Below are 27,167 nucleotides of genomic sequence, written 5' to 3' on the forward strand. Positions count from 1 at the left end.
CAACTTACTTATAAGAAGCTGCTCTGAACTTAGCTTCAGTCATTTAGGAACTTAGTGTCACCATATTACACTGGTGCCATGGTCTCAATGAGTGATGCATCAGAATTAACATGGGGGGATTAGATTCAGCACAGCCAGCACATCTTGAAAAAAAAAATATATATATATATATAATAGCTTACTTTTCACTGCATCTTGATATCCAAATACTTCTTTCAAATTACAAATGTTTTTATTCTTCTGGATGCTAGGGCAGCTCAAAGGTGGTACTGTGCAGAATGGGGTTAGCTGATGATATCTGTGTTTTATTAATGCATAGAGTAGGAAGCAGACCTTGAGTTTGGGGGTCTCCTGCTTCACAGTCATGCAACATTTTTCATTGTCTCTTTTAAAGCCACAAAGTTGATTCTCAACCTAGCTAATAATTGTTTGCTTCTTTAGAACAGAAGTTCTTCCAGGAGTTTTACTATTAACTGTGATAAGTAATTTTAAAAAAAGGAAACATCTAATTCTAAGACCTCCTGATCAATATTAATGAGAGAAATTTGTAAGTCAAACAACTTCATATTACTCATCCCTGCTCCATTCTTGAGATCATGTTTGGATACAAAGGGCTCAGGGAACTAACTCCTACAAAGTGATGGTCTCTGTTCTCTGTGTTTGTTTTATATTGTGATTATATATTTTCATTGTATATATTCAACTTGTCTATAGGTTTCCAAGAGACAGATGATACTGTGCAAGGATTATACTGGTAGAGAAGCATCAAAAACAGCCAATAATTTTAAAATGTATTCATTGATTATATACTCAATGATTATGTTCAAAGCTCATTGCCACTGTTACATTTCACCTGTTGTGAATCAAAGAGTTCATGGACTTCTAGATGAAAAGGTCAGAAAATAACAATAACATATTGGCATCGTTTTGATACTTATGCTAATATACCCATTTGCCAAGTTAAATCATATCTGAAGCAACAAGTTTATCCTAAGAGGTTCTCTGGAGCTTTTGAAGTGGTTCATTTACCAGGTTAATACCTCAATTTTATCAAGGGTGGTTGGCTACCGACTTCTTGGCAATCTATGTATGAGGAGGCTGCTGCTCTGTATTTTTTCTTTATATTGAAGATCTGCATAAGGAATCAACATCAATTTTCAAGTGTCTGGTTATCTTGAAAGTTTTGTACACATAGAGGTAAAGCACTTTGCAAGACATTATGTTTATATTATTGTTTTGGAAAGTAACCCACGTGCAAAAGCTATTTGTCTTTCTGGAAATTTACTAGTGATTCCTTTAGTTAAATACATTGCTACAAAACTGTTCTATAAAAAGTATGGTACCATTCACTACTTGGAAATACATCAAAACATCAAGACCCATCTTCCAATAGGACTTAAATTTTTGTTCACAGTATTAAATAATATGACTCATAAAAAATTTTATAATTATTTGTTGCAAACAAAAATGAGTGATGGAAGGTTAACTTGGGCAATTTACCATAGTCCTTTGAAAGATAATTTATAGGGAAATATTTCAAAATTTTCTTTAAGGGGGCTGTTATACATTCTTCTCATGTAAATGATCGCTACTGAAAAATTCTATTTAATTTTTAGCACTAGTGTAAGAATGTACTTTTAAATGATATTAAGGGTTTATCATGATCAACATATGTTACAGGGACCCTCAGTATAAGCACAGAATATCACAGTAGAAGCATATGAGTGCGTACGTGCATTCAAGGGTCTCTGAAAGAAAATTGGGTGATTGAAGCAGATAGAGAGTAACTTTAGGTTGTACTGCTAAAGTAAGCATTTATCACTCTGAGATGTGTTTTTGTACTCCTTTGACTTCAGCTAAAATAAAAGTCTGTGTTGCAAAAAAGAAAAGCCGAGTGAATAAGTTCTTTTTTTAATGAGAAGTGGCATAATGGTGGCATAGGAGCAAACACACTAAGCTTTGGGTTGGAGGTTCATGAATTATGTCCCATCTCAGCAACCATTTTATCTGAGGCAAGTTGCTTAACCTCTGCACGTCCATTTGTAATACCTCTTGTGTGACATGGGAACATGCTGGATGTTCTTCACTTGCCTGTGCAGACCTACTTTCCATCTCTCTCCATCCTGCTCTGTGCCTCTGGGGGTGATATTTATGGGATGGGCCAATCAAAGATCTTGACCTTCTGACATTCAGTGAATGGGAAGCACCAACAGGAGGGTAATTACAGAAGTTTAATGTTTATGCTCTTGGTTTTTCTGTGCCAGGTTGAAGACTGAAGAATGGTGATTTTCCTCTCTGGACTTCTCCTCCTACAACTCCAGGTCCTGCTCGGTGTTCTGACTATTCCCATCATTAACACTTTCAGGTCAAGTAGTGTTAAGACCTGGATTCTCTCACTATCTCTTGTGGATTTTTCTTAAGTCTAGCCCTACCTATGAAAGTGATTCCCTTATTAAACAATCATCAATTCCCCTCCTTTGAGTATGTAGTTATCTTCTGGACCCATGTTCACATGGAGAGAAGGAAAATTCCAGCAATGTATGGCTGTTGTATGGATTTATTGTTGTTTTTTTTTTTTCAATTATTTTTATTAGTTGGAGGCTAATTACTTTGCAACATTGCAGTGGGTTTGGATTTATTGTTATAAGTGCAAAAATGGTTAAGATGTACTGAATGTCAAATGAACATTAGGTAAAATAATCTAGGTCATCTACCTCCAAGTCTGGGTTTGAAATATGTGTCTGGCTATTTAGCTGAATCAATATCAGCAGGAGATATTGATCCAAAGGACCTGAATCCTGATCCAGCTCCTGATCCAAAGGAGCTGGTCTCCATTCAGCATTTTAGACTCCTGCTTCTGCCAGTCTCCACAGTTTTCTTAAGATGTACAGCTATTCAGAACAATTGTTATTAAGGCACACCAGGTGCCTTTTGTCCATGCCTATGTTTTAGAATGTTTCTTATTCCCTACAGTCAGGATTTCAAGTTACTCTGTCTAAAATTTGGCAAGTACGTGAATTTTCTAAGATGTCTGTTGGGAAAATTACAGTTGTAGTGTTGTTAGAAAAAGAGGGATTGACATTGCTTAGGAGATGACAGGGCCTCAATTGCTGGATAACAAAGGTGACAAGAACTTGAAAATGATTATGAATTCCTGACATTTTCCTTCAGGGCCAAGGGATCTCATATCACATGTTGTGAAAGTTAAAGTGAAGTTGCTCAGTCGTGTCCGACTCTTTGCAACCCCATGGGCTGTAGCTTACCAGGCTCCTCCCTCCATGGGATTCTCCAGGCAAGAATACTGGAGTAGGTTGCCATTTCCTTCTCCAGGGGAATCTTCCCGACTCAGGGATCGAATCCGGGTCTCCTGCATTGCAGGCAGACGCTTTAACCTCTGAGCCACCCGGGGAAGCCTTCACATGTTGTGAAGGTGATAGTCAATTCAAAGAAATTATACTTACAACTTTCTACTCATTTGAGAGACTTGAATAGGAAAAAGTAGTAAGTTTCACATACTAAATTTGAGTGTTGGAATAAGAGAGAGCACCCCCTCACCATCAATCTGCTTATATATGGTACAATAGTAAAGTGGAAAGACAAACAAAGCATCAATCTAGATACATGGCTTTCAGTCAAATCTCAATTCAAACTCAGAGAATGTCCTTGGGCTCTGTGAGGGTTAATTTTCTGTATCATCTTGACTGGGCTAAGGCATGCCCAGGTTGCTGGGGAAACATTAACTCTGGATGTGTCCATGGGAATGGTCCTGGAAGAGATTAGCATCTTAATCAGTAGACTGAGTAATAAAGATAGCCTTCCTCAGTGTGGGCGGGCATCATTCAAACCACTGAGGGCTTAGATGAAACAAAAGGGCAGAGGAAGGGTGAATTAGCTCTCTCTCCTTGAGCTGAGACATTCATCTTCCTCTGCCCTGGGGCCACTGGCATTCTTATTTCTCTGCCCTTTACACTCACACCGGGACATACACCTCTGGCCCCTCATTTCTTGGGCCTTTCAACTGGAACTTATGCTGTTGGCCCCAGGTTCTCAGGCCTTCAGACGTAGGCTGAATTAGACCATCAGCTTTCCTGATTTTCCAGATTGTATATGGCCGATTTGGGGAATTCTTGGCCTCCATAAACACATAAGCCAACTCCTAAAGTCTCCTTTTACATATGTTTTGCTGGTTCTGTTTAGTTGTAGAACCCTGACTAACACAGGCACATCAGTTAGTTAACTGCTCTAGGTCTCATTTTAGTAAGCAAGATGAGAATTTAAAAATTACAATTTTATCCACATCATGCATGAGACTGGGTGTAGAATTAAATCATATGCACACATTTTTCAATTATCTCGTCTCATTGTAGACAAATTACTTAACCTTTTTAGGATTCAGTCTACTCATCTATAAAGTGAGAAGTGTGTACTGGAGTCATGTTTTCCAGGTAGGTCTTGAAAAGCTACAGATTCCTTAAAAGGTCACAATAAGCCTAAATTCTTGATAAGATAGGTAATTGTTATCATCTCAGAAGCTTATAAAATTACAATTAATGACATAAAATTTATATTCAGCAAAATTGAACAATTTATTCCAGTAATAACTCATGTAAAATAATGTTTATTCAAACATGCATTACTATGGGTTACTATTGGAATTGTTTTCAATTTTATAGATTATACATACATACAAATACATATAAATGGTGAACCATGTATTAGTTACCCTACCTCAAGTTAGAAACTAGAATTGTTGTTTCAATATTGTCTGTTATCAGTATGTCCCAATGTTTTAGCAAATATAATAAATATAAAACCTAAATGAGTAACTTTATAATTGAGGGGTCACAAATATCACTATTTTTGATATTTTATTCCAAATATCAAACAACAAAAACTGAAGTAAAAATAGATAAAATGCCAAAATATTCAATGAAAACATAATTGGCTATAATGTCACAGTTTCAACATAATTGACAAATCCAATATATGGCTTAGTTGCTCAGTCATATTGACTCTTGGAAACCCATGGACTATGGCCTGCCAGGCTTCTCTGTCCATGGGATTCTCCAGGCAAGAATACTGAAGTGGGTTGCCATTTCCTTCTCCAAATCCAAGGAAGGAATTTTTTTGTTTGTTTTGTTTTTATACTAGGGGTAACCAGTATAAGAAGATCATTAACAATGTGTACAGCTTAGAAAAAATTCTTAATGTTAAAATAGAAAATCAATTAAATATTAAGTTTAAGAAATCAACTATAAAAGAATGGGGGCAAAAGATAAGGTAATATTTCTTCAGTTTAAGACCAAGAAAAGCATTTCTGAACCTTCAGTGAAATGAAAGAAATCTCTAATTTGAAAACTGGTATATTTGGCTATATAGAATTTTGGAACACCAGAAACTAAGAATAAACTATTAAAATGTCTTTTTATCACCAATACATAAATTCTGCACAATGAAGGCTATTTTATTCATTCATTTTTCAAACAAATGTCTAGAAAAGGCAAACACTCCCGATTAAACATGAAAAACAGTCACACAAGTACAAATTTAAATGCCAGTATACAATATAAGCATGAAGCTTAGGAATAAATCATTTGATAAAAAGAATAAGCAAGAAAAATTTTCTATTATGTAGAAAAGAGTAAATAAAAAGATGATACAAGCTTTAATTATATGCTATTAAAGCATTATTAAACTATGTAATATATAACATTATATTCTAAAATTGACTGTAAAGTATGGAATTTTTATTTCTGTGAAACATATTTAGGACTTTAAGCAGGATGGAATTTTAAGTTAATTTGAGAGAAATAAGTGTCCTAACTATATGTAATTTAAAATTAGAAACACTATCTCTCCATTTATTCAAAATGTCTTTTACTCACCGTTTACATTTGGTAGACTGACCTCTTTGAGTCTGTCACCTTGAATGTGAGATGTGTATGACCCAATAGAACCAATCTTGAAAGTATATGATGGAAAAGTATCCTTGAGATCTACCCAAGTTAGAAAAAATGCTAGAAGGATTAAACATTAGTAGAACAATTCAGATTTTAAAATCATCAAGACCGTCCTCACAGCAGAGAACATTTTGGAATGCCTGAAGTACATATGGATTCAGATAACTATCATGTACTTACTAATTCCATTCAGTCTTTTAAAAAATGCATGCATAACTAAAGAAAAAAAATTCTCAAGAGTCACAAATGTGGGTAATCCCATCTTAGCAGGAGTATTTTTACCCTTTCCTCAAAAATGTTTCAACCAAGAAGTCACTGTATATTTTGTGCACTTAGGAGTCAGCTTCCCAATTTTCTATTTCCTCAAACTAGAATTACTTTAGGCTGATCTAGTGCAAATATAGCATTTCAGATAAGGTATATTTAAAAAATGAAATAAAACAATAAAAGATATTCTTCTGAAGCTCCTTTGAATGCTTTTTTTAGCATTTGAGAAAGCCTTATCTCCATTTATTCTCCTAACAAATCTGTTAGGTAAAATAATTTTAGCTTTATTTCATAGATGGGTTAAATGGTCCAAGTTTAAAGGGCTAGGAAGTTGTGATCTATAATTCAAATTCACATATTCTGACTCCAAAATTCCCCTCAAATAACTTCTATATATTCTATTCAAACATAATATTTTCATTATTAATGATGACAATATTAATACTACTTAGCTATATACATACAACTGTACACATAGCTTATTTTTCTTCCAATATCTCTGTCTTTCTTTTCTAATGGAGCCTTCGTTTCTCTTCCCATTTTTAGATTTTCATCGATGCACAGATGTGCATGTGCTTTCCCTACTCTTTCCAATGGCTACTCTATATTAGTGTTGAAGTAATATAATTGATACACAAAACAACAAATAGAATGAACATGCAAGATAAAATTTAAATACTAAAACAAATGTTTTTGTATTTTTCACACAACATAAATTATTATTATTGCAAAAGTCCTACTCTATCGTTTCCTCTCACCGTTATACAGATAACTAGTCATGGGAATAAATATATAAGATACACACATATTCCTAAAATATATTGTCTCATTTTGATAGTAAATTCAGTTCAGTTCAGTTCAGTCGCTCAGTCGTGTCTGACTCTTTCCGACCCCATGAATCGAAGCACGCCAGGCCTCCCTGTCCATCACCAACTCCCAGAGTTTACTCAAATTCATGTCCATCGAGTCGGTGATGCCATTTAACCATCTCATCCTCTGTCGTCCCCTTCTCCTCCTGCCCCCAATCCCTCCCAGCATCAGGGTCTTTTCCAATGTGTCAACTCTTCACATGAGGTGGCCAAAGTACTGGAGTTTCAGCTTCAGCATCAGTCCTTCCAATGAACACCCAGGACTGATCTCCTTTAGGATGGACTGGTTGGATCTCCTTGCAGTCCAAGGGACTCTCAAGAGTCTTCTCCAACACCACAGTTCAAAAGCATCAATTCTTCCGTGCTCAGCTTTCTTCACAGATAGCAAATTAGAGCTTCATTAAAATATAGTATAATATTCTAGTTATGTTTCTGAGACTCATTCATGTTGTTCATAATTCTTTTGTTTTCACTTCTGTGTAATATTCCATCAGGTCAGGGATTAGCAAATCTCTTCTGTAAATAGTCAGATAATGAATTGTTTGGTTTTAGAGGGCACATGGTTTCTGTCAGAAGACTCATATGACATAGAGGAAAAGCAGCCTTACACAATATACAAACCAATGAGTGTGGCTGTGTTCCAATAAAATATAATAGAAGGCTTGCCTGCTTTGACTCATATTCTATAGTTTGCCAATTCTTGCATTGCATGAATATAACCAAACTTAGTTCTCTCTTCTCCTGTCTGTAGATACTTTTGTTGTTTTTAGTTAGCTATTATAAATGATTCTTGCTATGAACATTTTAGCAGAAGTTTCCTGGCACATATGTGTATACTTGGAAATGCAATTCCTAAATTTTAGTCATGCATATTTTTAAAGATAAAGCCATATTTTTCCCAGAGTGATTTTTAGCAATTTTCCATCTCACTAGAGTGTATAAAAGTCTCTGTTGATCCGCACCCTTGCCAAAACTTGTAATTGTCAGATTTCTTCACTCACTCCTGTCTAGCAAGTATAAAATTGTATCATATTGCCGTGTGAATATTCATTTCAACGATGTTAACAAAAATAGCTTGTGTTTTTATTTATTTGTAGAGACATGTGTATTTTTGTTTCTTTAAAATAATTATAAATGTCCTTTGCCTATTTTTGTACTTGATTTTTGTATTTTTTCCTGCTGAGTAAAGATATTCTTGAAAGTGATTCCTTTTCCAGTTATGTTTCAAAAGTCTTCTCTGGTTTGTGGCTTGTCTTTTTCTTCTCCTTATGATTTATTTCAAAAAGCAGCTTCTGATATTTCTGTTTACTCAGGCAATGTCTTTTGTTTTTGGATAGTACACTTTGTGAAAATATACTCATTAAGGTCATCAATACTGGCTTCAGATTTGCTTTTATGTTTAAAACTTTAATCCATCTGGAAGTGATATTTTGGGTATTGGGTACTGTAAAAATGCAATTTCAAAATAATTTCCCAGGTGGATACCCACCACCATTGTCCCACCACCATTTATTTTATAGACCACTTCCATCCCAGTGCAAAATGATGCAATTTTGACTACATATTGTTTCCATATGTTGTCTTTTTCTAAGCTTATTTTCTTTTCCATTGGTCAATGTTTCTATCTCTGACTTAATGCCAAAAAGATTTAATTACTAGTTTCATAAATGTTATAATAGCTGGGAGGAAATTTTTTCTTCTGAAAGCATTTTAGTTATACTTAGTTTTTTTATCTACATTTGAAATTTAGAATTATTTTATCAATTTCCTCAAATACCCTGCTGGGATTTTGATTAAAATTCTATCAAATTCATGAGTCAATTTTTGAAGAAATAATACTGTTAAAATGGTGACAGTTGTAAGTTTTTTTTCCAGGCATGTTAAAAATTCTCCATAAGAATCTTGTACAACTTTTGTTAGATTTATTCCTAGGTAATTTTTAACTAAGTAATTTAAATTTGTGATTTTCTTTTATAAATTAATACTTTAAAATTACATTTTACTTTGTAGGACATAGAAATGAAAAATATCTCATTAATTCAAATACTGCATCAATGATATTTTTGTAGTTTTATTCATAAAATTTAAAGCTTCTCATCTAGCATTCATGCTTCTTTTGTGTCTTAATTGCACTGACTGGGACATTCACAAAGATCAGAAATTGAGTGGGATACTGTGGGTTCGCAGTCTTGCTCACTAAGCAGTGGTTTGTGATCATCAATAAGAATAACGTTGACTATGTGTTTCAGATAAACCCAGTCTAGTATTCCTGCCTGGAGACTTCCATGGACAGAGGAGCCTGGCGGGTTACAGACCACGCAGTCTCAAAGAGTGGACACAACCAAGCTACCAAGCACAGCATAAGACTTCTTCAGATCTCAATTTCAAGTTCTCTCAAGTAATTCTGAGTTTTCAAAAACTCAGTTTTCAAACATAGGCTTTGACTTTTTACTCACTTTGATCCCCTTTCAATATATCCCCACATTTACCTACAAAGTAATATGAAATTTCTTATTTAATAAATTTATCAATATAACAAATTTTGGGCTATGTAAGAGGATTTGTTTATAAAGTATCTTGGATAGAGTCTGCATCATAATTTCAAGAGAAACTATTTGAAAAAATAAATATTAGTACTATCAATCTTACACTGCTTATATTAGAATCTTTCATAATGTTCCACAACACCTGAGGAAACATTAGACATTTGTACTTAGGTGTTATGCACTGACTATCCATGTCTTCCTCAAATGTGTACATGGAAATCTTAACCTTCAATGTGATGGTATTAGGAGGTGGGTATCTTTTGGAGGAAATAAGATTCAGATTAGGTCATGAGGATGGAGCGATCATGAAGGGATTAGCATCCTTCTAAGAAGAGATGGAGGTATTAAGGCTTCATCTACCCTTCCATGTAAGGATACAGTGAGAAGATAACTGTCTATAAACCAGAAAAAAGACACTCACCAGAAACATAGCTGCAGGCATCTTGATCTTGAATTTCCCAGCTTCCAGAAGTGTGAGAAATAGCTGTCTGTTCTTTAAGCTACTCAGTCTATGATCTTTAATTACAACAGTTCAGGCTAAGACACTAGGCATTTCTGCATGGTGACTATTCTACTCTCACTGATGCCAGAATTGATTCACTAAAAGCCCCTATGAGTGACCAATGTCATCAAAACTTCCATATACAATAGGGGCTCATTAGATGCAGGATTTAAAAAATGCATCTTAAATAACAGTTTGCAGTATATACACACACATGCTTCCTTCTTTCAATAGCTTAACAGAGAATTACTAGCTCACCAGATCTGTGCCTAAAAGCAGAACAGACTCATTTTACCCACTGGTTTGCTGAGGTCTCTCCTTTCTTATTAAAAAGCAGAGACATCACTTTGCCAACAAAGGTCTGTATAGTCAGACCTATGCTTTTTCTAGTACTCATACAATGGATGTCAGAATTGGACCATAAAGAATACTGAGTGAAGAAAAACTGATGCTTTTGAATTGTGATGCCAGAGAAGACTTGAGAGTCCCTTGGATTGCAAGGAGATCAAACCAGTCAATCCTAAAGGAAATCAGTCCTAAATATTCATTGGAAGGACTGATGCTGAAGCTGAAACTCCAATACTTTGGCCATCTGATGTGAAGAGCTGACTCATTGGAAATGACCCTGATACTGGGGAAGATTGAAGGCAGAAGGAGAAAGAGGTGGCAGAGAATGAGATGGATGAGATGGTTAGATAGCATCACTGACTCAATAGACATGAATTTGAGAAAACTTTAGGAGATAGTGGAGACCAGCATGCTGCAGTCCATGGGGTCTCAAACAGTCAGACATGACTGAACAACTAAACAACACCTTTCTTACAGGGACAGTTTTCCAACCAGAGGGCATCCATTGTTCTGGAGTTGCAGAGATCTCTATCCACCATCAATACAGAAACTTTACTTGCAATTTAGTCATGGTACACACCTGTCAATATTCTTTGCCCAGAGTAAGCTGTGGCAGGCTGAGAATGTGAGTGACCGTGCCCACCCAATGACTTTTCTGCCTATCAGTTTTCTCAGAATATGTGTGCTGCTGGTGATATATACCCATGACCCCTTTGCCTAATTTAATGTTCTGTCTTCTAAAATTCATTTCTTCAAAAATGATCTGATTCTGTTAATAGAAATTTAAAATATTTTGCTAATAGGAGGATATGCATCATAGTACTTAAATATCCTAATGGATATTGTTACTACCATCAGGACTCATCATTTTAGAACCTGAGGACATTTAGCATCTCAGGGCTTCATTCAAGAAAATTAATCTATATTTCTTTCAAAAAAATGTAACAGTTGATTGATATTTATTTTAAACCATTTCCTAGGGGTCTTGTTCAAACCACATCAGTTAGTCACATTTCACAATGAGTCTATAGACACACAAATGTAATACTTTTAAAAATCTTCACAATTTTGTATGATCCCATAATAATACTGATATTCATACAATAAAATAGAAGACAGATATGAAGAGTTCCAAATGTGTAACTTGTCCTAATACTCTGTGATCAACTTTACCATATCACAATTTGCAGATCTCTAAATAGGTCATGTCTCTAAATAGGTCCTTGATATGCCCCTGACAATCATCAACATTTTTAAATTACATAAATTTTATGTAACACATAAAGAAAGTATACTTTTATAAGAATTTGCTCATGTATTCACTCACTCTCAAAAGTGCATATGTGACTACAATCAAAAATATATTTAGTTTGTTGTTAAGATATTCTGAGGCATTTAACTGAGATGAGAAGACACATTCTCTGTGTGATTGATATTACATAAGCCCATGTTTTTAAAATTCCCCATTCTTAGGTAGATAAATTCACTGTATATAAAAGCATGATTTAAATGTAGAAGCTGCAGCAAAGTGGAGTAGCCATTTTCATTGCTAAATTTGTTCTTAAATTCTAAAATTAAGACATTGATTTGTTTTTAATCTTCAATTCCTATTTAAACATTTCCCCTCCAAATAATCATCATGCCTTTAGATCTGTATATATAAAGTGTTCACTGTCAAACTACAAAGTATTTTTATAGATTTGTTAATATGAAGAAAAATGTTACTTTTTGTTGAGTACTATTAAATTAGTGTATGAGTGAGAATGAGTGAGTGAAAGTCACTTAGTCATGTCCGACTCTTTGTGACCCCATGGACTATATAGTCCATGGAATTCTCCAGGCCAGAATACTAGAGTAGGTAGCCTTTCTCTTCTCCAGGGGATGTTCCCAACCCAGGGATCGAACCCAGGTCTCCCACATTGCAGGCAGATTCTTTACCAGCTGAGCCACAAGGGAAGCCCAACTAGTGTATAAGTAAACAATAATTTTAGTAAGCTGCAAGTAGTTAATTTGCTACTAATATGATGGTGATTTAACTTGGAATCAGCCATTTGGTCATTTCACATTTTATGTTCCTAAAAGTAACCATTATAAACTTAAATATTAGGGAAAATGTTAGATTACTAGAATGATAGTAGCCATCAAATAAGAACAAATTAGAACTGGGTTTCTTCTCTTCTCCATTTTAATGTTTACAACTTTCTGTTCTCTCAACTCTATACCATATATTCCAATCTATTTTCTTGATGTTTCTTTGACTATCTTGTTTTAATACATGAATTCACAAAATAATAAATATTCCTATTTAGAAGAACAACGACAGCACTTATGACTAAGCTTTGAAGATAATTTTCTAACCAATTCAACAGTGATTATTTATTATTCCTTATATTCCAAACAAGGGAAAAAAAGCATAGCAACTACAGCTTTTCAATATATGCTCACCATTTATTATTGTTGTTGTTCAGTTGCTCAGTGTATTAATTCCAGGTGTGATTTAATTTTGGTTTGAGTATTTCTTATTTTCCTTAAAAGTAACCTACCAAAAAAAGAAAAAGAAAAAGATACAAGACAGAAACAAGCCTTAGGAGCTGGATTTCTGCTCAACAAAATTTGGCATAAAGATTGCAACATATCATTTCTACTTTAAGTCATCCAAAATTGCGGAGATTATTTCAATTACTGACTAATGGGAACTCATTTAGGTCAGGCTCAAATGGAACCAAGGTTGTGAAATAAGAGAACAGCTCAAGTCAGCTCTAGGATGAAGGGAGAAAGCTGCCACCTCCCTGAACCCTACCGGGTCATGGAATATGAGATGGGTCATGAGGCATGAGACAGGGAACAAGGCGGTGAAGTAATGGTGCTCTAGTGTTACGTGGTGGATTGTTTCCCCCCAAAACTCCTATGTTGAAGCCCTCACACCAAGTCCCTCAGAAAGTTACTGAGTTGAACAGCCTTTAAAGAGGGAAAGTCACATCACATGGGTGGGACCTTTTTAATATGACTTCTCTCAGAAGAGGAGATTAGAACACAAACAGACACAAAGGTAAAAGCTTGCGAGGTACAGAGACAAAATAGCTATCTGCAAATCAAGGAGAGAGTTCTTGGAGAAGTCACTGGCAACAGTAAGTAGAGCTGCTATGAATATGCAAGGGTCGCCATTTTTGTATATATCACTTCTCTTCAGTAAATATAATTTGTTCCATATTTTTCCCAGTACTTGATATTTTCATTCTTAAAAATTGTCTTAAGCTTTTCATCTTTAAATTTTTAATCATTGTAGTGGATGTAATATGGTATCCATTATAGTTTTAATTTTCATTTCTCTGATGATTGAATATGTTGACCACCATTTACTTACTTGACATTTGTATATCTCCCTTGACAAACTCTGTGTTCAAGTCTTCTGCTCAAGAAAAAAAGTAAATTACTTGACTTTTATTTTTCAACTGTAAGATTTATCTATATTTTTTCAACAGAAATAATTTTAGATATGTGTATTATGAATATTTACTTCCATATGTAGCCTTCTTTTCACTTTCTTATGGTGACTTTTGATGAGCAGAAGTTTTCCATTTTGATGGTATACAATTTTTTCTTTGATTAGCTATTTTTGCACCCTCTGTAAAATGCCTTCTCTTATCATGACTGAGAAAATATTCTCCTCTTAATCTTTTATTGGTAGATATGTTATATAGATATGTCTTTAGGTCTATAAAATATCTCAAATTGACTTTGATGTACATTATGAGATGAGGGTTGTGGGTTTATTTTTTATATAATTATCTACTTGCTTCAATATAACTTGTTAAAATTCTTCCTTTATCTCATTTCTTTTCTTTAGTCCTCACATACATGGTGAATCTATTTCTAAATACTCTGTTCTTTTCCACTGAACTATTCATCTATGATTATGCAAATGATATATTATCTCAAACATTGTAATTTTATAGTCAATTGTGAAATCAGCTAATGTGGGTACTCCAACTATTGTCTTTATTTTCTAGATAATTTTGGCAACTTAAAGTTATTTCCTCATTTCCCTACAATTTTGTAATCAGTGTGGCAATTTCTACAAAAACAACTACTGAAGTATAAATGAGTTGTAGGTATGTATATGTGTAGTGACATTAAGTTATAATTTTGTACAAATATGTGTAAATACAGATGTAAAACTCTCTTTGTATATATCTAATAAAGATATATCTTTCTCAGATATATTTTTCAGGAGTATACATGTTGTCAGCAACACTAAAGAAGAAAGGAGAGATGCTGTTAATCATGGGTGATAGAAGTTGATCAGTAGTTGGGCTCTTTAAATTTCCTTATTTATCAATCAGAAAGCTGAAGCAGACTAGGTTAATTATTCTGTTATATTTCTTCTTTCAAATTCTCAAAATAAATTGAGGTTACAGCATGGGGGTACTTTTCCAAGATCACAGAGATGGCTAATGGAATATGTCTGTAATCCCATCCAGTGTTCTTTCAGACAGTTCCAGATGCTATCACAAGTTCCAGTTCCTAGAATATCATAACCCCAAAATTAATAAGACACATTTGGAAAACAAATCATAATGTTCTGATTAATATATTCTACTCCCAGCAAATGGTGTGTTCTAGTTCTATTTTTCATTGTATTTTGTGCCTTGAATTTTTGTTTTGCTTTTCCATGTATCTGAAAGTTATTACAATCCTTCAAACTCAAGGTTTAAATTTTTAATGAATTTTGTCATTTGTTATTGACAGGTTTGTTAAAGTATACTCTGTATGCATCTTTTATTTCTAGTAACAAGAGTTCTGTATACAGTTCATAAAGAAGACAAGCATCTTAAAGAATTATAAGTCTCACCATATTGCCAGCAGAACCTCTTATATGAGTACTTGGAAAATAATTATTGATTAGATAATAGTAACAATATAACCATAGCTAACATTTATGATGTCTTTACTATGTCCAGACATTTTTCTTTCTTTCTTTTTTTTTTTTTTTTTGACTCAGGTACTTTTATTGTGCACATTTGAAAAATGAGAGCACAGTTGAGATTAAAGAACTTGCTCAGTTTATAACTCAGATAGTGGAGGGGTTGGGAACAAGCTTAGGTAATCTGATTTCAGGATCTTATGCATAGAACACTAGACTATAGAGTCTTTCATGATCAACATTGAAAATGTATCATTTCTTTTAAATGTTGGCTAAAAAGCACTGCAAACTGTGTTTTTATTTTGATGTATATCTTTATATATCTTCCTTTTAAATGTCAACTAAATTGAAATCTCCTTTGACTAATTATAATAAAAGCAACAAGATCTCTATGACTGATAATTTAATGTCTAAACTATTTAAGATTTGAAGAAAAAAGGTTGCAGTAACATTTTTAGTATGGACCTACCTTTAGATGGTTGAGACTACTGGATCTCTTTTAGGGTTAGGGAAAATGTGTTTGGATAAATTTAAAGGTTTAATAAATTATTACTGCCTTTTTAATGTTATTATTGGTGATTTAGTTACGGTAAGAGATTTCTTACCCTCCAATAAAAATTTAGTGAACTGCCTGGATTTCCTTGGTGGTCCAATAATTAAGATTCCATGCTTCAAGGGGGCACATAAAACCATAAAGAATTTGTCTGCAATGCAGGAGACCCAAGTCATTTCCTGGGTTGGGAAGATCCTCTGGAGAAGGAAATGACAACCCACTCCAGTATTCTTGCCTGGAGAATCCCATGAGCAAAGGAGCCTGGTGGGCTATAGCAATAGAGTCATAAAAAACTGAGCAACTAACACTAGGGAACTAATATCCCTCATGCCACAACAGAGCAGCCAAAAAATAAAAAAAAAGAGTGAACTGCCAAGTTCTGCCTAAGGAGGACAACTGTTTTGTTTGTACCCAGGATCACATGCCCGCTTGACTAATTAAAGCATCTCTCCAGGCATTCCTCCTCTCTCTTCTGCATCATTAGCTTCTTTCCATTATCTTGAAATCCTAGCTTATCTTTACACATGCTGATTTTTGTTCTAACATGTCACATGCCTCCTCAAACTCTACAACAGTTTCCTATCCATATTCATTTCCTATGGCTTATGAAACAAGTTACTGCAAACATGGGTTGTTTTAAAAAACACATTTATTCTCATACAGCCTGCAGATCAGAAGTCCAAAATGAATTCACTAGACTAAAATCAAGGAGTTAAGAAGATGCTCTAGGGCAATAGCCTTTTCTAGCCTTTTTCAGTCTCTAGAATCACATTCCTCACATTCTGAGTTTTGAAGCTCTTTCTTAAGTCATTAAAGCTAGAAGTATATAGCATCTTATTTCAGCAGTCTCATTGCTTCCTTCCTCTGTGTCAAAATTCTCCCTTCCGACCTCTTATAATGACCCTTGTGAAAACATTTATGGTAAATGTGGATAATCTAGAATAATCTCTTCATGTTAAGATCCTTAACTGAGTCACATTTGGAAAGTTCCTTTTGCCATATAAAGTAACATTCATAGATTCCAGGGGTGAGGATCTTGATATCTGAAGGAAGGGTATGGCATTAGTCAACCTTCTCTCAAATAATATTAAATAAAATATCTTAAAACGACCTGCTCTTGTCTGGCCTCCAACACCTTCTCTGGCCTAATGCACTATCACTGAGGCTTTGCTACTGACTTCTGAGTGCAGTGACTTCTTGCATATTCCCTTTGCATACCAACTGTGCTCCTATTTCAGAGACTTTGCAAATGCTGTGTCCTCTGATTCGAATGCTCTTAGACAAACACTGGACCACCTCCTTCACCTTTCCATTGATGTCTTTCACACTGTTGCACTATCACAGATTTCCCACACCAGATAAAAGCATAGTAGCATCTTCCTCATCTCCATTTCCCTAAATTGTTTTCTCTTTTTTCTACATCATGATCATCCCCCGACACATAAATGTGTTTTGCTTGTCTCTGCCTACTAGAGAGAGTAGGGAGCTCTCTAGACTATAAGCTCCCTGATTGCAGAAGCTGTATTAGTATCGCTGCTGTGTCTCCAGTGCCTAGAAGAACACTCACTTCTTGAGTCAGTGTTTTCAAGTTCGTAGGTCTTGGACTTGTCAGTGAGATTCCTCATGCAACAAGAAAAGAAAAGAAAACAACAACAACAACAACAACAAGGATTATGAATCAACATAAGTGAAATGATAGATAAGTAATTTATTTTGAATCAAAGGAAAGTCCAAAAAACAACAAAATGGATATTTCACTCCATTCACTTGCAAAGTACACCAAATGTTTATGTTATAATTTATCTCTAGAAAGGGTATGAAAAAACATAAAGAGAAATTGGGGTTGTGTATTAATTACCTAAAACCTTAACTCATGACACAGAACTCTAAAGACCTGAGTATTTTATTACAATCACCCATTTTTTTCCCAATAGGATTGTATATATATAATGATAAATTCTGGCTTAATATTCAACATAAACTTTAAAGAAGAAAAAAATATTTTGGAGTAACTGGCATAATATTTGGACGCAAATTATTCAGTCTGGGTAAAAACTCTGCCATCTATTTGCTATTTGACCTCTGCTACAAAGTACTCTACAAAGATTGCTGAGAGAAATATCAATAACCTCAGATATGCAGATACACCACCCTTACGGCAGAAAGCAAAGAAGAACTAAAGAGCCTCTTGATGAAAGTGAAAGAGGAGAGTGAAAAAGTTGACTTACAGATAAACATTCAGAAAACTAAGATCATGGCAGCTGATCCCATCACTTCATGGCAAATAGATGGGGAAACAGTGGAAACAGTGTATGACTTTATTTTAGGGGGCTCCAAAATCACTGCAGATGGTGATTGCAGCCATGAAATTAAAAGAAACATACTCCTTGGAAGAAAAGTTATGCCCAGCCTAGATGTCATATTAAAAAGCAGAGACGTTATTCTGCCAACAAAGGTCCATCTAGTCAAGGCTATGGTTTTTCCAGTAGCCATGTATGGATGTGAGAGTTGGACTATAAAGAAAGCTGAGCACTAAAGAATTGATGCTTTTGAACTGTGGTGTTGGAGAAGACTCTTGAGAGTCCCTTGGACTGCAAGGAGATCAAACCACTCCATCAGAAAGGAAATCAGTCCTGAATATTCATTGGAAGGACTGATGTTAAAGCTGAAACTCCAATACTTTGACCACTTGATGCGAAGTACTTGAAGTACTTGACTCACTGGAAAAGACCCTGATGCTGGAAAAGATTGGAGGTGGGAAGAGAAGGGGACGACAGAGGATGAGATGGTTAAGTGGCATCACCAATTCAATGGACATGAGTTTGAGTAAACCCCGGGAGTTAGTGATAGACAGGGAGGCCTGGCGTGCTTCAGTCCATGGGGTTGCAAAGTGTCAGACATAACTGAGTGATGAACTGAACTGAATTGAACAAAGTACTCGAAGAAAAAATTATTCCTCTAAAAAAATGATGATAAAACACCTTATTCATCATGAGATGGAAGTTAAATCTCATATGTGACATTGATTTGCAAACTCTAAATCCCAACATTAGTATTTTTACTAAAGAAATAACACAGTTCTACTCGTAATATTTCTCATGGATTCAGTAAATCTATTTTTTTGAAAACTAATCTTATTCAAGGACTAATTTTATAAACTTGTAGCCATACAAGTAGAGAGAGAGAGAAATATACCACACACACACACACACACACACACACACAAGTATATCTAGAAAATCTCTCAGACTGAACAAGCCCCAGAAAATGGTGAAGGACAGGGAAGTCTAGGGTGTTGCAGTCCATGGAATCTCAGAGTCAGCCACATCTGTGTGACTGAACAACAGACTGAACCAAAGAGGTGGTAACCAATATTATTGATTACTTAGGTATTTTGAATATTACTATATTGCCTTGTATATGTTGTTTTTTAATCCTAAAAATATTCCAATTTGATTAAAATTGGAAATTTACAGATATTAATTTATTTTCTCAAAGGCACAGAGAATTATTGATTATTTCTAGGATGCTGAAGAAATCAAGTTGTTCAGACCCCCAACTTGTAACCCCCTCACCTCCCATCAATTATTAGTTGAGTTTCCTGGTGAAGTGATACTGGTGTTCTAAATATTTCTGTATATCAGCAAATGTACTGATACTTTTTCTTTTTTTTTTTTGGCATGTGTGCTTAGTCGTGTCCAACTCTGAAACTCCATGGACTGAAGCCTACCTGGCTCCTATATCCACCGGATTTCCTAGGCAAGGATAGTGGAGTGGGTTGCCATTGCCTTTTCCAGGGATCAAACCTGCATCTCCTGCATTGGCAGAAACATTCATTACCACTGAGCCACCTGGGAAGCCCTTTTTTTTTTTCCTTTTACAGTTCCCGAATACAACTTAGTAATATTAACTTCATTAAGGTCTGGCTATATTTTATTCCATGTCCATTTTTTACTCATGTAAATCCATAATTCTGGAATATTACACTGTTTTTCCACATCCTTGGGCAGGACGAGAGTACAACAATACAATTTATACTTAATTATGTCTCTATGGTGTTACAGATATTGCCTACCTCTCTCATTTCAATTCCCCTACTTTGAAGTGCAGTAAAATTGTCTTTGTGTACACATCTGTGTGTTTGAGTGTGTGTCCTCACAAGTATTTGGGAGGAAATATTTCTTAAACTTAATGAAGTGAGAATGATTACCAACAATCTTTATAATAACAGAAGCTAAGATTAAGTGCTGCTGGAGTTAGATGAGACACAATCAAGGAAGCTGCACTTAATAGATGTTAGTTTTTGATAAATATATTGTCCCAACTCTAGATTTAAAACAACATTGGGGAAGAATGTGGTTTAAAACTGATTATTGAGACCACTAGTATTTTTGAAAACCAACAGACAGGTAATGCTTCTTAAACCTAAACTCTCAGAATAAAACCAAGTGTGAAATTCTAACAAAGCTTCCTCATCTTTTATTAATCTGGCTCTAGGAAGATGCTTTATGATGAGCTTCATAGCATTTTTCAAATACAAAGATAAAAACTATTATAATTACTACTAAATTACTGAAGCAATCTCATTTATTATTACTATTCTCCTATTAATATTTTTATCATAGTTATTAATTCTTATGTAAAAATACAGAGATATGATAAATATAAGTAGCTCTAAAATAAGTTCAGGGGAAATTCCTTATTAGAGGTAATTATTATAGTTCTATGGAAATTTGGGGAGAAATTTCATATTATCAACTATTTGTTTTTCATAGAGAATTAATGATTTATAGAAAGATACACAAAACAAATTTTAATTTTCAGAAAATTTTAGGGAAACATTACAACACAGTTTGAAATTGATTGCCACAATTAATCATTTTTTATTGAGTTTCATTCTTTCTTCAGTTTTTCATATAGACTCCCTGTTAAAACATTTTTATGCCATTCCTCATCGTTTATAGATCATTAGTAAAGAACTATCTGAAAAAATATGTACACTATATTTTATCTGTCTTTTCACAATATCACTTGAGAGATACAAAGGTCCCAGTAAGTTAGAGTAACGCTTGTGGAATATGCTATGTTTTGACAAATTTTGGCAGAAATAATTTTTTAAAATGTTGATTCCAGGTTTCTGAGAACTATTTCCCATAGGAATTAAGAACTAAAACACCCTGACAGAGACTACAAATTTGGACTTAGTTTCAGTTAGTCACTTCAGTTACTCAGTCATGTTATACTCCTTGTGACCCCATGGACTGTAGCATGCTAGGCCTCCCTGTCCTTCACCACGTCCCGGAGCTTGTGCAAACTCATGTCCATTGAGTTGGTAATGCCATCCAACTATCTCATCCTCTATCATCCCCTTCTCCTCCTGCTTTCAATCTTTCCTAACATCAGGGTCTTTTCTAATGAGTTGCCTCTTCACATCAGGTGGCTAAAGTATTGGAGCTTCAGCTTCAGCATTGGTCCTTCCAATGAATATTCAGGACTGATTTTCTTTCAGATGGACTGGTTGGATCTCCTTGCAGTCCAAGGGACAATCAAGAGTCTTCTCCAACACCACAGCTCAAAGTCTAAATAATAAGTTGAAACTGATAGAACCATGGAGTAGTTCAAATTTTCACATAATTCCAAGTATTTTATAGAGGGGAAATCAAGTCTAGATTGAGGGAATACAGAATATTCCGTGATCTATTTGAGGGCTAGGACAATTTCATACCTTCTGTGTTTTTCACAATGTCCATAATATAGAGCATTATAGTATGCATTAATTAAATAATATGCATAAAACAGTAATGTGTGTGTGGATCCTAAGTTAACTTGTTTTAGTATCTGTCCTTAAAAGTCCTAATTATATTTATTCAATGTTAATATTCACTGTGTATGATCCCTCATAGAAATGTTATCTGTAAAAGTTATATAAAAAACATTTCTAGTAACATTCACTGCCTTTTCTCATCAAAATGTGGAGCAATAAGGAAGGCTGAGCACTGAGGAATTGATGCCTTCGAACTGTGGTGCTGGAGAAGACTGAGAATCCCTTGGACTGCAAGGAGATCAAACCAGTCAATCTCAAAGTAAATCAACCCTGAATATTCACTAGAAGGATTCATGCTGAAGCTCCAATACTTTGGCCACCAGATGGGAAGTGCTGTCTCATTGGAAAAGGCCCTGATGCTGGGAAAGATTGAAGGCAGGAGGAGAAGGGGACGACAGAGGAAGAGATGGTTTGATGGCATCAATGACTCAAAGGACATGAGTTTGAGCAAGCTCCAGAAAAACAGTGAAGGACCAGGAAGCTTGGCATGTTGCAGTCCGTGGGGTCAGAAAGGGTTGGATATGATTGAGTAACTGCACAACAACAACCTGAGTGTATTCTTTAAAAAATGCTGCCCACAGAAAGGCTTTCTTGGAATATATTGTAGTTAGCATTTTAATTTCAATATCCTAAAGAGGGGAAAAATATATTTCTGGTTAAGAATAGTGAAGTAAGTAGTAAAATTAACTACAACACAATATGAGGTTTGTGTCACACCTTTGATTGTTCTCTCATGCCCCATCACCACAGTCCCCACATAAAGGCAAGAAGAGATTCGGTGAGCTATTTTGTTTGTTTTTTCACTCAAGAAGTTAAGCAAGGAAAGCTCTAGATGTTTGAGGGGAAAGACAGTGAAGGTTACTAGAAGCTAGCTTCCTGATTCTCTTCATCCCCAGCTTCTGGAAGTCATTTGGATGCTTAAGTGGTGTAAAACAGGCGGGCTTCCCAGGTGGTGCTAATAGTAAAGAACTACATGCTTTCCAGTGACAGATACTTAAGAGATGTAGGTTCTATCTCTGGGTCTGGAAGATCCCCTGGAGGATGGCATGGCAACCCACGCCGATTTACGTGCCTGGAGAAGCCCAGGGACATAGGAGCCTGGCAGGTGCCAGTCCACTGGGTTGGAAGGAGTTGGACATGACTGAAGCAACTTAGCAGGCAAGGGGGTAGCCAGTCACTTAATTCTGCTCACTCTCCCCACACTGAAGACAGTTGTGGTGGTCCAAGAACACATCAAATCATAAAAGTTTACTTCTTGAGCTCCTTGTAAAATCTTCTTTCTAGATACATTTATGCAACCACTCAAAATCCAAGGGTCCCTAGACATAAATTAGGTTTTGGGGCTTAGATTCTCCAGTCTGGTGAGATTCACCAGCAAGACTTGCTGTCATTATTCAGAAACTCCTCCCTAAACTCTTTCCACTCTCCATTGTGAACTGAGTCTCTGACACTATATACCACCTCTACCTCCAATCCCCAGATTCAGAACTGATGTTCAAGATATCTATAAGCAACAAAATGGCAGCTGACCAAAGTGTTGCCATATAATTGCTTCACTTGTTTATATTTGGGTCACTCTTGTCCTAGCATCATAGAGGACATGGACTTCTTCTATTACTCCCTCTCCCCAAGACATGGCCACAGAAACAAATGACAAGAACGTAACAGCAATTAAGTGATCAAATTTCCTATATGAATGATGCAACTTCTAAAAACGAATATATGATGTGTACTCATACTAAAGATTTTTCACTAATACATTTGGGGAGGAGAGCAGGTTTAGAGAATAGGTTTCTGAAGACATCAAGAGGTACTATTTTCTATCCTCCATATTCAGGTGAACTCATTATTTGTACCCTGTCAAATTAATGAGAAATGAGAGATATTTTTAAAACCAAAATCCAGGAAAAAAACATTTACAAATGTCTGAGAGATTTACTCATATGTGATTTCATTAAATATCTAGAGACTGAAACCTAGACTAAATTATCTATCGGGAATTTTAAGATCCTGAGATTGCTTAGGAGCTTTCAATTAGCAAGGCTTAGAGGAAATATGTTTTATATTGCCTTATTGTGGTAAAATTTCCATCCTTTAGGTCATATATTAATATAAATCTTTTGGCTTTATAAAATAATTGTGAAATTAGAGATCAAAGATAAGAAAGATTGAACAAAGTCATGTTATTTTAATAAAAAGTCTATGATTACCAATAACTAGGGTGACCATAAGGCCTGGTGTACCTGGGAGGGTTCCAGGCATATCAGTGGTTCTAGTTTTGTTATTAATAATATCCTCTCTCATTCTCTAAAATGTTATGGTTAGGATGATTAACTATATAGCCATACTTCCCATAACTCATTAAAACAAGTGCTCTCTGTTTCTATTCTCCATTATTTTTATTTTGACTTGCTTTAGGAGTGAATTATCTTTTCTTTATTTCTCTTTTGTCAGGCTATTCTTTTTCCAGAAATATAAAAATATAGTTATTTGAGAATATTGCTTTGAAGCAAATTTATATTCTTTGCTCTTTGACTTATTAGCATAGGATCATTATATTTCAGTTTAATAAATGCTGAGCTAAAGATTATAATAAAAATAACTTGGACCAACTTGGTTCAATGTGAAAAATTAAGAAAATTTATTCATACCTTATGTTACATATGTATATATATATGTGTGTGTGCATATGTAAGTATATATTGCATATATGGAGACAGAGAGACAGATGGACAGAGAGAGACAGATAGAAAAAGATCAAGATACAAATATACAAATGTATATATTCTAGAAAGAATGGAAAAATATTAATCTACATCTAAAAACACTTAGTGCTACATCTAAAAACAATTTCTTTTTTTCTTTTTTCTTAATATTAAAAAGGCTCTTGGAATAAACAGCTTCAAAGCACAGCTTGAAATGGACCAATTGTGAGGAGCAGAGCGGCAAACTTATGTTACCATGCGCAACTGTAAATAGACTTCCAGACAGCTAAAATGTGTCATTTCGAAGGAATGTGTCTCATTTATGCATTGTTTAGATTGATTGAAATACATTCCTCTCACCCAGTTTCTGGGCAAGTGTTTCAATTAAGTGGGCACAAAATCTATCCTAGTGCAGTGTTCTATTATGCTGCTCTGTAGTATATAATTGTGTGTGACTTTGTATTTGTGGAAGCCTTCAGCTGTCGGGAAAATAACACATCTCTTTCAAGATAATAACCGTAACTTTTCTCAGTGGAAACTCTTGTTTGGTAAAAAATCCACTGATGCCGGAACCACAGGGCATTTATTTTCATCAATGTATTAGAAAAAAAAAAAAAAAGGGAAATGTACACAGCTAGTAAAATCTGCAATCAGCAAAATATGAATCTATGTAAAAAGGAAGCAACATTACATGGAAGAGGGTACTATATAATATTTTTGGATAGAAATGATGTCTCTATATTGGAGATGAGTCATGGGTATATTAAAGATTATCCAGTACTCACATCTCCCACTGGCCTGAATTAGTAAAGAAACAACAGTAAACAAAGACTCGAGTTCATTCTCCACTGTTGCTGTTGTTTAGTCACTAAGCCAGAGCGACTGTTGGCCTACTTTAGCGATGAAGCCTGTGCGTGCATGTTCAGTTGTGTCTGACTCTGCAACCCCTTGGACTGCAGCCTCCAGGCTCCTCTGTGCATGGGATTTTCCCGACAAGAGTGCTGGAGTGGTTGCCATTTTCTTTTCCAGTGACTTTCCTGACCCAGAGATGGAACCTAAGTCTCTTGCATCTCCTGTACTGACACGTGGATTCTTTACCGCTCTCCCACCTGGGAAGCTCTAACTGCACTGTAACATAAATATTGTGATACACTGATGTCTTGAGAGCTATTCACATTAGGTTATAAGTTTAGTTCTACATTGAATGGATTCAACTTTTTGTTGAATTTATGTTCCATAAGTTTCTTATTTCCTTAAGGTAAAAAACTTAAGAATGTTGGAGTGATGTTTAGTCAAATATAATTTTTTTTACAAATCTAATTTCTATTTTTTGAAAGACTCATACTTGGCAAATACAGACATACAGAGGCAGGCACACACACACATTCAACTACACAGAATAAAAACATGAGGGCAGATCATGTAATTTTATGTCTAAAACTGTATCTTGCAAAATGGAATAGTAGAAGGAGCTTTGTTTGAGATTAGAAAACTTAGAATCCTAGCTCAGCTTTGTCATCATGCTAGCTGTATATATGTGACTAAATTAGTTACTTTTGGATCTTTATTTCCTCCTCATTCAAAAGAAAGAGTCTGTAAACATCTAAGTAGTTTTCAATCTTTCTATTTTATCTAGGAATGATTTACATTTGAAAAAATTCAGAAATTCTTATAGGCTTTGTCCATGGTATGTACCACATTTTATTTTAAAAAATTTGCTTTTTAAGAAAATATCATGGAGGTTAAAAGATTTCCCTCCTGCAAAAATCAAATTTGAGTTTCACAATATTACATTTTCCATGGATTGGATGTTAAATCACTAACCAAATATTTTTACATTGTCATGATTATTCCTGGAAGTAAACTGGGGTCTAATGAGCTTTTAGTCACTGTCTAAGAAGACTTGATAATTGAAATGGGACACACAAAATAGGAGCATGCTACACCAGGAGGTCTCAGCATTTGATCTTAACTTTAAAAAATAATGTCTATCAGGACATTGCCAGCTGCTTTTGCTTGACTTTTCTATAGTTCACATTATTTATCATCAATAATTTATTTTCTAAATCTAACTTCTTATATTCCATCATGTAGACTACAAGTACCCTTGTTATGGACTTCTCATTTTGATGATAGCTATTATAAAATATCCATTCTCACAAGCCTAGAAATTACTCAGAATCAGGTTGGATCAAGTATGAGCTTTCTCATTTGTTTAAACTCATTTATTTAATCTTTGAGGAATTGTGAGTTGGCCAAAGTCATAGAACAAAATTTATGGAGTCAGAATTGTAGCAACCATTTTCAATGATTTCAGATCTGAGCCCACTCTCTAGGCAGCTTTTAAATGTTGATTTTTGGTATTTGAATCTGAGTAGTTTGCTGCTTTCTATATTGAGAATATCCTTTGGAGTTATAAGAGAGTTGTAAATTGCCATAATTGCTCCAAATTCTTTATTCATTGCTGTATCTACCCTCTTTAGAATGTGACTTTAAAGTTTCTCCAATGCAGAGTCTGTTTCTCCTCCATTTGAATCTGGATTGGGACTTACTTTGGCCAACAGAATTCAAAGGAAGTAATATCAGACTGCATCCTAGGATTCAAAATAACTTACGTGCCTCTGTTCAATAACTTGGAAACCTAAGGAGCTGCCTTGAAAATAGCCTAG

This window comes from Cervus elaphus, chromosome 17 (assembly GCF_910594005.1).
Source record: "Cervus elaphus chromosome 17, mCerEla1.1, whole genome shotgun sequence".
NCBI lineage: Eukaryota > Metazoa > Chordata > Mammalia > Artiodactyla > Cervidae > Cervus > Cervus elaphus.